Source organism: Phyllobates terribilis, unplaced genomic scaffold (genome assembly GCF_046119375.1).
Source record: "Phyllobates terribilis strain yellow unplaced genomic scaffold, ASM4611937v1 Scaffold_11__3_contigs__length_659146591, whole genome shotgun sequence".
Classification (NCBI taxonomy): Eukaryota; Metazoa; Chordata; class Amphibia; order Anura; family Dendrobatidae; genus Phyllobates; species Phyllobates terribilis.
In genome coordinates, this window is record NW_027362771.1 from 463,161,736 (window position 1) to 463,176,069 (window position 14,334).

Here is a 14,334-nt window from a genome sequence, read left to right on the forward strand (position 1 = left end):
GTATAAAATAGTCATTGGTACAAAATAGTTAATCAGAAGAACTGAAAACTGTTTGACACACAATTGATCACCCATGTCTGGTCGATAGCAAGGAGATCAAACTAGACAGTGCATATTGCTCATCAGATGAACTGAACATTGAAAAACTCAAGACAGAAAAGCGCAACCATAATGTAGATGAAGTAGGAGTCCAACCTTTAAGGGAAGAGAAGTCAGAGGTCGTTATTATGGTGGTCTTACCGTGTATGGAGGAGGTGGAGCCATGGAATGAGAAGCTTTAGGATTGGATCTAGGGAAGAAATTTTTAGGAATATCAAATCGGATTTAGGTGCGCGAGTCGATATCACGGTTAAGGCCCCGGTGGTTTAGAGTGTCAAGGGTGTAGATCCAGTATGTTTCTCTCTGTTTCAGTAGTTGTACAGTACAGACCAAAAGTTTGGACACACCTTCTCATTTAAAGATTTTTCTGTATTTTCATAACTATGAAAATTGTACATTCAAACTAAAGGCATCAAAACTATGAATTAACACATGTGGAATTATATACTTTGAGCTTCAAGAGGTAGTCACCGGAAATGGTCTTCCAACAATCTTGAAGGAGTTCCCAGAGATGCTTAGCACTTCTTGGCCCTTTTGCCTTCACTCTGCGGTCCAGCTCACCCCAAACCATCTCGATTGGGTTTAGGTCTGGTGTCTGTGGAGGCCAGGTCATCTGGCGTAGCACCCCATCACTCTCCATCTTGGTCAAATAGCCCTTACACTGCCTGGAGGTGTGTTTGGGGTCATTGTCCTGTTGAAAAATAAATGATGGTCCAACTAAACGCAAACCGGATGGAATAGCATGCCGCTGCAAGATGCTGTGGTAGCCATGCTGGTTCAGTATGCCTCCAATTTTGAATAAATCCCCAACAGTGTCACCAGCAAAGCACCCCCACACCATCACACCTCCTCCTCCATGCTTCACGGTGGGAACCAGGCATGTAGAGTCCATCCGTTCACCTTTTCTGCGTCGCACAAAGACACGGTGGTTGGAACCAAAGATCTCAAATTTGGACTCATCAGACCAAAGCACAGATTTCCACTGGTCTAATGTCCATTCCATGTGTTCTTAAGCCCAAACAAGTCTCTTCTGCTTGTTACCTGTCCTTAGCAGTGGTTTCCTAGCAACTATTTTACCATGAAGGCCTGCTGCACAAATTCTCCTCTTAACAGTTGTTGAAGAGATGTGTCTGCTGCTAGAACTCTGTGTGGCATTGACCTGGTCTCTAATCTGAGCTGCTGTTAACCTGTGATTTCTGAGGCTGGTGACTCGGATACACTTATCCTCAGAAGCAGAGGTGACTCTTGGTCTTCCTTTCCTGGGGCGGTACTCATGTGAGCCAGTTTCTTTTTAGCGCTTGATGGTTTTTGCAACTGCACTTGGGGACACTTTCAAAGTTTGCCCAATTTTTCGGACTGACTGACCTTCATTTTTTAACGTAATGATGGCCACTCATTTTTCTTTACTTAGCTGCTTTTTTCTTGCCATAATACAAATTCTAACAGTCTATTCAGTAGGACTATCAGCTGTGTATACACCTGACTTCTGCACAACACAACTGATGGTCCCAACCCCATTTATAAGGCAAAAAATCCCACTTATTAAACCTGACAGGGCACACCTGTGAAGTGAAAACCATTTCCGGTGACTACCTCTTGAAGCTCATCAAGAGAATGCCAAGAGTGTGCAAAGCAGTCATCAAAGCAAAAGGTGGCTACTTTGAAGAACCTAGAATATAAGACATATTTTCAGTTGTTTTACACATTTTTGTTAAGTATATAATTCCACATGTGTTAATTCATAGTTTTGATGCCTTCAGTGTGAATGTACAATTTTCAAAGTCATGAAAATACAAAAAAATCTTTAAATGAGAAGGTGAGTCCAAACTTTTGGTCTGTACTGTATATGGTTTCCCCCTCTCCGGGGTCTGGCAACTTTTTCTATAACTTGGAACCTAAGTTGGGATACATTGTGTTTGCCTCCTTGAAGTGGGCTGGTAGGGGAAGCCATGTTTTGCCACACCTGTGGATTTGTGGCTTGAGATACGGTCTCTAATGGCTTGGGTGGTTTCGCCTACGTACAGCAATCCACAGGGGCACTTAATGACATAAATCACGAAATTAGATTCGCATGTATAGAATTCTTTGATGGGAAAAGATTTGCCTGTACGTGGTTGTAGGACTTCATTGCCTTTAATGACATTGGAGCAACTCATGCAACAGGGACAGGGAAAAGTGCCTGTTCTTTTTTGGCCGGTAAGGGTCCGTGGATGTGTTGGTTTGGATGTACCTATGTCAGCCCTGAACACTTTATCTTTGATATTGGGCGGTCGTCTTGTGCACATGATAGTTGGGTTTTTGAAGATTTCTAATTTGGGATATGCATTAGCAAGGAGGGGCCAATCCTTCCTAATTGAATGGTAAATTTTGGGCATAGTGGGGTGGTGGTCATGGATGAATGGGAGTCTGGGTGGATTAAATGCAGTGGTTGTAGTCTGGGTAGCTTCTGAGGTTGCTTTCTTAAGTTCTGAGTCTCGAAGTTCAGACGGGTAGTTCCTAGCTTTGAATTTGTCGGACATCTCACAGAATCTGGTGTCTCTCGTGTTAGGATCGGATACGATTCTTGTGACTGTTTTAAACTGTGATCTGGGAAGGCTATTGCGTATAAAGCTGGGATGGCAGCTGTCAAATAAGAAAATGTTGTTACGGTCAGTGGGTTTTCTATATAGATCTGTCAGGAGCTGTCCTTGGTTGTTTTTGATGACCCTTGTGTCCAGGAAAGTGATCTCACTGATGTGGTGGGTGTTAGTGAAATTATGTTCGGGTCTAACTGAGGCCAGAGAAATAGAACTGTGGTTTTCCTCTTCCACGGTTCTAATCTCCTTTTTATTACCCTTTTGCCATTGATAGTGCGAGTGTAAGCTATTTTACTTAATTTACAATGGGCAAGGTGCGTGGCAAGGGACGTGGAACTGGATGTTCTGGTGATGGTGCGTGCAGAGGACGGGGCCTTGGCCAAGGTAAAAATGTGCCACAACCAACAGCCACATCTTCTCGCTTCCAGTTTTTGACCGAATTACTAGGGAAGCACACAACAACACCACTATTGCCAACTGATCAGTGTGAACAGGTTATTAATTGGATAGCAGATAATATTTCCAGTCACCTGGGCACCACCACCTCCGGTCTGTCTTCCACACGGTCAGGTCTTAGTAGCTGTGAGTCTCGACTGCATACTCCTCCTCACCCTGATGCTCCTTCCTCCCACCATGCCGAGTGTCGTCGGACAGCGACTGATCCCACAGTTGGACACTCTGAAGAGCTGTTCACTGGTCCATTTCCATATTTGGGCCCCTTGCCTGCTCCGCTTGAAGTGGTGGAAGAGGAGATCCCATGTAGTGACGCCCAAATATTTGAACAGCCACGGCCACAGGAAGGCGACGCTGGCAATTTGTCACAAGAGGTGGACAATGACGAGACACAATTGCCACGAAGTGAGGAGGAGGATCGTGGTGCGGAAGTGGAAGAGGAGGAGTTGGTGGATGATCAAGTAACTGACCCAACGTGGCAGGAGGACATGCAGAGCGAGGCCAGCAGCACACAGGGGGAGGCAGAGTACCCTAACAGGCAGGAAGAAGCAGTGTGGTGGCCGCAGACAGAAGGTAGGCAACCGTTCCCCGTAACACCAACACTAGGGACGTTGCCAGTACAACCGGTAGGTCTTCCAGAGTCTGGAATTTTTTTAAAGTCTCTGTTGATAACCCCAAAAAGGCCATTTGTACCACCTGCCAGGCCAGCATCAGCAGGGGTGACAAAACGATCAGCCTGACCACCACCAGCATGATCAGGCACATGTCAGCAAAGCACCCGTCTTTGTGGGGCGAATCCCAGGGTCCACGACCAGTGTCAGCGGGTATCACCACTGCTTCTTCCACTGTTGTGCATGTAAGAGAACCCCCTGTTGTGCGTGCAAGGCAATCCCCTGTCCATACTGCATGCAAAGATGCCCCCTCCTCTCAGTCTTCAGTTGTTATGGCAGTTTCTCAAGAAACAGCATCAACGTCCAAGTCCCACTGCTTGAAGCACTTTTAGTACTGCCTCAGCCAAGCGGCAACAGGCTGTGCTGAAACTCATAAGCTTAGGTGATAAACCTCACACTGCTTGTGAGTTGTGGACAGCTGTGAAAGAGCAGGCAGATCTGTGGCTGAACCTACATCCAGGCATGGTCGTGTGTGACAATGGCCGTAACCTGGTGGCGGCTCTGAGGCGAGGCGAGATCACACACGTACCATGCCTGGCTCATGTGCTTAACCTTGTGGTCCAGCGATTTCTTAAATCGTACCCCGAGTTGCCAGATCTGCTCATCAGAGTACGTCGCCTGTCAGCTAATTTTTGGAAGTCGGCTACAGCTTCCGCCGCCCTTGCTGTGTTGCAGCAGCGTTTGCAGCTTCCGGCACACCGACTGGTGTGTGATGTCCCCTCACGTTGGAACTCTACCCTCCACATGTTGCGAAGGATTTGTGAGCAGAAGAGAGCAGTTGTGGAGTACCAGCTACAACAAGGCCGTCGATATTCAGGTCAGACTCCACACATAAGACCTCAGGAGTGGACCTGGATGTCTGACATATGCACCATCCTGACAAACTTTGAGGAGTCCACCATGATGGTGAGTGGCGATGACACCATCATTAGCATCAGCATCCCACTTATCTGTCTTCTGCAACGCTCTCTGCAGAGAATTAAAGAGGAGGCATTGCAGCCACAGTATGATGAGATGGATCAAGAAGCCGTAGCGGGCGATTACACACAGCCCAGCCTCATCTCATCCCAACGTGCATTGGGGACAATGAGGGAGAGGAGGAGGAGGAGGAAGAACAGGAGCTGGTATCATACGCTGTAGACGGTAGTACCTGTACAACTGTCATACCATCGGTTCAGCATGGGTGGCCTGAGGACAGGGGGGAGGAGGAGGAGGAGGAGAGCATGGTCAGTCGTCATCTTGGTGAGGACACGGAAGTCTTGCCCATTACCAGTCTTGCACGCATGGCTGACTTTATGTGTACACTGCCTTAACCGTGACCCTCGCGTTGTCAAAATGTTGGGTGACAGTCATTACTGGTTGGTGACACTTTTAGACCCCCGCTGCAAGGAGAACTTTCACTCTCTACAAAAATGGGGCAGTACAAGAAGGCCCTTACTGCAGAACTGTTAAAAAAATTCCCATCTGAACACGCTAGCGGCAGAGGTCGCAGTTCGTTGCCCAACCAAGGCGTAGAGGCGAGAGATGCAACTCCATTCCAGCAGAGGCAGGGGAACACTGTCAACATTCTGGGACAGTTTTCTGAGACCCGTCCAGCTTACAGGCCCTGAGGCGTGGGGTACTCTCACAAGGAGTGGAAAGTTTCAAAAGATGGTGAGGGAGTACCTTGCCGACCGTACCAGCGTCCTCCATGATTCCTCTGTGCCTTTTAATTATAGGGTATCCAAGTGGACACTTGGAAAGAACTCGCTCTGTATGCCTTGGAGGTCCTGGCCTGCCCTGCCGCTAGCGTGTTATCGGAGCGTGTTTTTAGTGCCGCTGGGGGAATTATAACTGATAAGCGCACTTGCCTGTCAACTGACAATGCTGACAAGCTGACCCTTATCAAAATGAACAAGGGCTGGATTGGGCCAGACTTCTCATCACCACCAAATGATAGCAGAGTAACATAATGTCAAATCCACTGTGTTATTTCGGGAGGTGTATTCCCATGCACCGCTTCACACCCAAACATGGGTATACGCTTCCTCATTTCGGCTGTTTTTTGCTCTTCTCCTTATCCTCAGCCTCCACCACCACTATACCACCAGGGTGACCATGGACCATGTTGCCAGCATTGCAAGTTCCTCCGTCCTAATTTTTGTCAGCTTTTGCTTGGAAGGCATAGGCAAAGACTATGGGAGACCCACTCCTCAATGAAGGGAATAATGTTTTTAATATGCTGTACTGCATGGCTCTTGTAAGGGGCATTCGAAGTTCCTCCGTCCTAATTTTTGGCAGCTTTTGCTTGGAAGGCATAGGCAAAGACTATGGGAGACCCACTCTCCAATAATGGGAATAATGTTTTTAATATGCTGTACTGCATGGCTCTTGTAAGGGGCATTAAAATCGTCTTGTTAAGCTACTGTGACCTCCACGTCTCTTCCAAGGGTCATTGATATTGTCTTTTTATTCCACTGGGACCTCCACCACTCTTCCAAGGGGCATAGATATTGTCTTTTTATTCCACTGGGACCTCTACGTCTCTTCCAAGGGGCATTAAAACCGTCTTGTTAAACAACTCTGTACGCCACGTCTCTTCCAAGGGGCATTAAAATCGTCTTGTTAAGCTACTGTGACCTCCACGTCTCTTCCAAAGGTCATTGATATTGTCTTTTTATTCCACTGGGACCTGCACCACTCTTCCAAGGGGCATTGATATTGTATTTTTATTCCATTGCGACCTCCACCACTCTTCCAAGGGGCATTGATATTGTCTTTTTATTCCACTGTAACATCCACCACTCTTCCAAGGGGCATTGATATTGTCTTTTTATTCCATTGGGACCTCCACCACTCTTCCAAGGGTCATTGATATTGTCTTTTTATTCCACTGGACCTCCACCACTCTTTCAAGGGGCATTGATGTTGTATTTTTATTCCACTGCGACCTCCACCACTCTTCCAAGGGGCATTTATATTGTCTTTTTATTCCACTGTAACCGCCACCACTCTTCCAAGGGGTATTAAAACCATCTCGTTAACCACTCTGAACTCCATAGCTCTTCCAAGGGGCATTGAAATGTTGTTTTTAATTACCTCTAACCTCCACGACTCTTCTAACGGGCATTGCATTTCCTCCAAATTTTAGTCAGCTTTTGCTTTTCAATGCATAGGCGAACACTAAGGGAGACCCACTCCCCAATAATGAGTAGAAGGTTTTTAGTATGCTGTAATTCACGTCTGTTTCAAGGGGCATTGCAGTTCCTCATAATTTTTGGAAAGCCTTCCATTCACTGCTTAGGCCAACTGTGTACAGGAGACCCAGTTGCTATAAATGGAAAAAACAGTTTAGTTAAGGCCCTCTGACCTCCATGTCACTTCAAAGGGGCATTGGAGTGCCTCGAAATTTTTGGTAGGCATTGTACTCACTGTATGCCCTATAACTGTGTAGCCGAACTGCTCCTTTTGGTACAGAAACATATAATACAAGACATGTGTGGTTGACTGGCCTGATATTGATGTGAATGGTCCCTGTTCCTCCTGCTCTTTCTCCTTTGCCACCACCTCATCCATCATTCATCACCTGAAGCTTTGTTTTAATGGGAGTCATAGAACTGGGATAGTAGCAGGAAAACATCCAGCAATTGTCGGAGGAGGTAGGATATGCGCCAAAACGCTGACCACTTCAGGCCTTGTTGCTACTACATACATGCGCTTGCATTCCAAGGAACAGAAAGCTAAGGAGATGTATGGCCTCATGATCATGAATAATTTACTCGTTGTGTAGGAGGCTGACCACTGCTGCTGTCTACCTTCTGAACTTTGTGTTGAAGCCTGATTGACCCAGGACCCGCAATCCTCTATGTCTGGAGGACGTGTTGCATCCCAGTGTCCAACTGTGTCCCACTTCCACAATATTAACCCAGTGTGAAGGCGTCAGTGGGATGGACCATCCCTGGCCACATTCACTTGTCCATGTGTTTGTGGTTAGGCTGTCCTTCCCACTAAATGCACTAGGGAGGGCACAGGTAATGTTTTGGAATGCGCGCTTGTGTGTAAGGCGCACCAGGACAAATGGGGGCGGCTGGGGACCGTTTATGGACACCCGGCCGCCCCCAGGTGGCTGGGGACCGTGTGTGGGCACCCGGCCACGGGGCGGCTGGTGACCGAGTATGGACACCCGGCCGCCCCCTGGCGGCTGGGGACCAAGCGCGGACACCCGGCCGCCGGATGGCTGGGGACAGAGTATGGATACCAGGCCGCCGACGCAGCCATGACGTGGTGGCCAGATTCCGCCTCCTCATGCTTAAAGGGCCCAATTTCAAGTGCAAACAAGCAGTATGGTATTGCAGCCTGGGGGTGGGTGGGTGAAAGGCTGCATACTTGCGCTTACATTGCAAGGAATGGGGGAGGTACAATTGAACACAGCCCTGGGACAAGGACTTGAACGGGGATAGTTGCAAGTCTGCAACGACAGGTGCAGGGCGGGAAGCATCTTTACATGTGCCATGAACAGGGGCTTGGCGTGCACACACTACAGCGGAATAGTCTGTCCTTCCCACTAAATGCACTGGGGAGGGCACAGGTAATGTTTTGGTATGCACGCTTGTGTAAAAGGTGCACCGGGACAAATAGTGGCGGCTGGGGACTGAGTATGCAGACTTGACTGCCGAAGCAGCCATGAGGTAGTGGCCAGCTTTGGCCTCCTCCAAACTAAAAGGGCCCATTTCAAGTGCAAGCTAGCAGTATGGTATTGCAGCCTGGGGGTGGGTAGGTGGCAGGCTGCACACTTACGCTTACATTCCAAGAAAACAAAGCAGAACCTAACTTCTATCATCATCATCATGCTCCTCACCTTGGCACTCTCAACTCCCCTGATGGAGAAGTCAGGGCCCACCGGAGGAGTCTGGTTGTCTGGTGGGCTCGTCCAATGCTGCCCTAAAGCAGGCCAGGATAAGAAAAGTGTGGGGAAGGTTACCGGGACAAATAGTAGCGGCTGGGGACTGAGTATGGAGACTTGACTGCCGAAGCAGCCATGAGGTAGTGGCCAGCTTCGGCCTCCCCCAAACTAAAAGGGCCCATTTCAAGTGCAAGCTAGCAGTATGGTATTGCAGCCTGGGGGTGGGTGGGTGGCAGGCTTCACACTTACGCTTGCATTCCAAGAAAACAAAGCAGATGCTAACTTCTATCATCATCATCATGCTCCTCACCTTGGCACTCTCAACTCCCCTGATGGAGAAGCCAGGGCCCACCGGAGGAGTCTCTGGTTGTCTGGTGGGCTCGTCCAATGCTGCCCTAAAGCAGGCCAGGCTAAGAAAAGTGTGGGGGAGGTTCTCGGGACAAATAGTGGTGGCTGAGGACTGACTATGGAGACCTAGCCGCCGACGCAGCCATTAGGTAGTGGCCAGCTTCGGCCTCCTCCAAACTAAAAGGCCCCATTTCAAGCGCAAGATAGCAGTATAGTATTGCAGCCTGTGGGTAGGTGGGTGGTTGGCTGCATATTTGCGCTTGCATTGCAAGGAATGGGGGAGGTACAATTGAACACTGCCCTGGGACAAGGACTTGCACGGGGATAGTTGCAAGTTTGCATCTTCTGATGCAGCCAGGATCACTTCTGATGGGCACACTTTTAGGCAGTGACCTGGGTGTCAGAGATGCTTCCAGGTGTCTTCCTCATGCTGTTCTCATGTCTTTTCAGCACTGTATGCATGTGTCACACAGCACATGGCCAGATAAGGCTGTAAAATGTTAAAATGACATTTCCCAGTGAATGTATTTGTCACGGTTGAAAGCAATACAAAAGTGCAAAAACGCATAAAAAATGCTACTTGTGAGCATAGCCCAAGGTGTGGAGGAGTATTTTTGTTTTTGGTTATTTATTTTACCTTATACACAAGTGTTTACCCTGGAAAGGATGTTCCTTAACATATTTCACAGGAAAACAGTTTCAGTTTCGTTTTTGAACGTTTTATTGTGAGCCCGTAAAAGTGGTCTAATACCTCTGACCACGTTGTTGACAGCAGTGACCTGGGGGTCAGAAATGCTTCCTGGGGCGATCCCCATGCTGTCTGCATGTCATTTGAGCACTGTCACTATCGTTTTGGGCACTTTTTACGCTTTCTACAGACTGCCGGGGGTGCCGCCGCAAAAATGCTCGGGTCTCCCATAGACTAACATTGGGCTTGTTGCTCGGGTCGAGTACCCGAGTATCACGGTGAGCTCGGCCTGAGCTTCAAGCACCTGAGCATTTTAGTGCTCGCTCAACACTAATAATAAGTACAGTGACAGTGTTGGTTACTGTACTTGTCATTTAGTGTTAAAATAAAGGATTTATTAAAAAAAAAATTGGCGTGGGGTTCCCCGTAATTTTAGTCTCTAGCGGAGGTTAAGCAGACGGCTGGGGCATATGTTTGAAGCCTGGGAAGGGGTTAATACCCACGGAGCTTCCCAGGCTACTAATATCAGCCCCCAGCTGAATACCTAGCCTTTACTAGCTATTAAAATAGGGGACCCAAAAAAAAAATGACGTGGGGTCCCCCCTATTATAATAGCTAGCAAAGGCTAGGCAGACAGCTGGGGGCTGATATTAATAGCCCAGGAAGGGTGCCATGAATATCATCAGAGCGCAGGCATGCTTGCGCTCTGCAGTGTCTCTTAAGGATGGCATGCTGAATGGTAGCGTTCTGCTACCATCCAGCCTGCCATCTCAATGCTGTCCCAGCGTGGAAGAATTCTCCTGCTCAAGCGGTGACGTCATTTGCCGGCACCGCATACGCAGGAGAATTCTCCCATGCTGTCAGTGACGTGCGTGAGGTGAGCTGAGTTTATTGGACATGAACTTGGCTCATCTGGATGCCGTCACAGCCAGACACTGAGGAGCTTCACTGAGGAGCTTCTCAGTGTCTGCGGCATGGCAAGCTGAAGTACCCGAGTATCATGGTGAGCTCGGCCCGAGCTTCAAGCTCTTGAGCATTTTAGTGCTCGCTCAACACTATTAATTACACTTTCCCATCATCACCTTCGGGTGACCATGGCTGCTCAAATCACTACATGCGATCTTCTGTTGCCCTGCTTGAAGCTGGCCGGGCGAGAGGCCCAAATCTATCAATGGAAAAGTGAACAGCTCTTTGGTTAACCCTGGACTCGAATCTCTCCTTCAAACCACATATCCAAGCTCTTTCCACTTCCAAGCGGACTGAGTGAGAAGCCAGAATCTATAAATGGAAAGATGAACAAAACTGCTCTTCGGAGTGTCCAAGTGTGGGATCAGTTGTCTCAGGGCACTTGGAATGGTGGGTGGAAGGAGGAGGATTAGGGTGAGGAATATGCTGACTCCAAGTAAAAAAAAATCTCCTGGATCCGCATATTTGCCAACCACAAATCTACAAAAACACTAGTGCACACCCTCATCATCTCGATGACTGCAACCTCCTGCTCTAACACTCTCACATTCCTCCAATCTATCATAAACTCTGTTGCTCGACTAATCCACCTGTCCCCTTGCTTTTCCCTGGCTTCTCCTCTCTGTCAATCCCTTCACTGGCTCCCCATTGCCCAGAAACTCCAATTCAAAACCCTTACCTTGGCATGCAAAGCTATCCACAACCTGCCTCCTCCATACGTCTGTGACCTAGTCTCTCGGTACTTACCTGCATGCAACCTCCGATCCTCACAAGATCTCCTTCTCTACTCCCCTCTTATCTCCTCTTCCCACAATTGTATTCAAAATTTCTCTGGTACTCTCTACTCCAACATTTCTGACTCTCGACTACTGTTGAAACCTTCAAAAGGCACCTGAAGACCCACCACTTCCGACAAGCGTACAACCTGCAGTAACCCTCACTCCACCATACCGCTGCACAACCAGCTCTATCCTCACCTACTGTATCCTCACCCATCCCTTGTAGACTATGAGCCCCCGTGGGCAGGGTCCTCTCTTCTCCTGTACCAGTCGCTGTCACATTTTTGTTCAAGATTATTGTAATTGTTTTTCTGATGTATTTGTATACCCCTTTTCCACATGTAAAGCGCCATGGAATAAATGGCGTTAAAGTAATAATAATAATAATGTGGTCCAGACTCACAGCTACTGAGACTGGACCGTGTGGAAGACAGGGAAGTGGTAGTGGCAAACAGACTTGAAGCATTATTATCTCCTATCCTACCAACAACATTTTCACACTTCTCTGGCTTCACTAGCGGTGTTCCGCGGCCCCCTAGAAATTGGGACAGGAAGGTAGTTGGACATGATGTGGGTGTTTGTTGTGGTCCCTCAGCAGGCACAGTTTCATCTTGCCCACAGCCTTGGCTTCTGCGTGCACCATCACTATTACATCCATTTCCCCGTCCCTTGCCACACACCTTGCCCATTTTAAATGGAGTTTAATATTTGTCACGTTGCCAAAAATTTGTGTATTATTACCGCAGTAATATAGGATCATGTCTATTGACCACAGTTTTAGGCAGTGACCTGGGAGTTAGAGATTCTTCCAAGGGTCCTCCCCATGCTGTTCCCATGTCTTTTCAGCACTGTATGGATGTGTCTGACCATGTCTCACACACCAAATGGCCAGATAAGGTAGTAAGATGTTAAAATGACATTTGCTGGTGAATGTATTTTTCACCATTGTAAGCAATGCAAAAGTGCAAAAATGCATCAAAAACGCTACGTGTAAACATAGCCCAAGGTGTGGAGGAGCATTTTTGTTTATGGTTATTTTTTTTACCTTATATACAAGTCATTACCCTGGAAAGAATGTTCCTTAACATTTTTCCCAGGAAAATCCATTTTGGTTTTGTTTTTGTACGTTTTATTGTGAGTCTATAAAAGTGGCGTAAAATTCTGACAACATTGTTCACAGCAGTGACCTGGGAGTCAGAGATGCTTCCAGGGGTCTTCCCCATGCAGTTCCCATGTCATTTCAGCACTGTTCCCGCTGATTTTGGCAATTTTAAGGCCCCTTGCAGATCTCCAGGGGACCACCGGAAAAATGCTCGCGTTTCCCATAGACTTGCATTGGGCTCGTTGCTCGGATCGAGCACTCGAGCATTCGAATTTTCTCAACTCGAGCAATGAGTACCTGAGCATTTAAGTGCTCGCTCATCACTAGTCACCTGAGTTCATATCGGCTGTTTCTCTTGCTTTTCAAGTGCCAATGCCGGACTGATGAACTACCGCGAGTCTGGCACTCGGCATTCCTACATTCATCAGTCAGGCACTCGAGCTACCGCGAGACACGGTAGCTGTGAACTCAGGTAACCTTTTTACCAGAGTTCACAGCCACCATGTCTACCGGTATCTGCGAGGCCTGGAAACCTCAGGGGAAACTTTGAGAGACATTTTAAGGTTACTAGAGTTTCCCGCTGCTGTTACACCTGGAGTCTGTGAACAAAGGTTATCTTGGGTGTATATTTTACTCTACTTGTTAATAAATAAAAAAGTAAGTGATAAAAACAGCCTGGGGTTCCCCGTAATTTTAATAACCAGCAAACGGAATGACAATTGCTGGAGGCTGAATATTCTGGGAATGTTCCAATAGCCATAAAGATTACCAGGCTATTAATATCAGCTCACATCTGTTTCCGTAGCCTTTACTGGTTATTATAGGGGAGAACCACTCCTATATGCAATAACCAGCAAAGGATAAACAGACAGCTGCGGGCTTATATTAATATCATAGGACAGGCCATGGAGATTGGCCCCCTCCCAGACTAAAAACATCAGCTCTCAGCTGCCTCAGAAATGGCGCATCCATTAGAATCCCCAATTCTGGCGCTTAGTCTCACTCTTCCCACTTGCCCTGGTACGGTGGGAAGTGGAGTAATAGATGTGTCTATAAGACGCTCCCATTACTAACCCCATAGTCAGATTGTAATAAAGACACAGCAAGAATAAAGTCCTTTAATTGAAAGATAGACACAAACTCCTTTATTTGAAATAAAACTCCCCACCCTCTTTTACCCATTTACTTTCAAAAATAAAAAATGAATAAACACCATATTCCTCACCGGACCAACAAGAAGATAATCTACTGTATATCTGTCCCACAACGATCCAGATGGTTTGGAGAGCAATCACATCAGTGATGCAACTGCTCTCAACGCCAGCCGGAACACACTGAGACAGGAGCGTGATTACGCTCCTGTAGTGTGTACTGCTGAGATGAGAAAAGTCTCCGGAGTTCATAACTGATGAACCCCGGTCACCTCACGTGTGGCACTGCTCACTGTGTGAGACCTTTCTCATGTCAGCTCTACACACTGCAGGAGCGTAATCATCAATCACTGCAGGAGCTCGCAGTCATGCCAGCTTACTGCAGCAGTGACCCTAGGACCCCACCCCACTGCAGCCAGTAAGCTACATTCGGATTATAAGAAACATCCCCATTTCCCTCCCAAATTTGGGTTAAAAAAGTACTTCTTATAATCCGAAAAATATGGTACATATTTCAGAGATTTAGATGAAAGTGCTTATCGTAAAGCACAGGATAAATGTGAACTGAGCCTTAAAAGTGATCCAAAATGCTATGTACCCCAAAATGGTACAATTTATT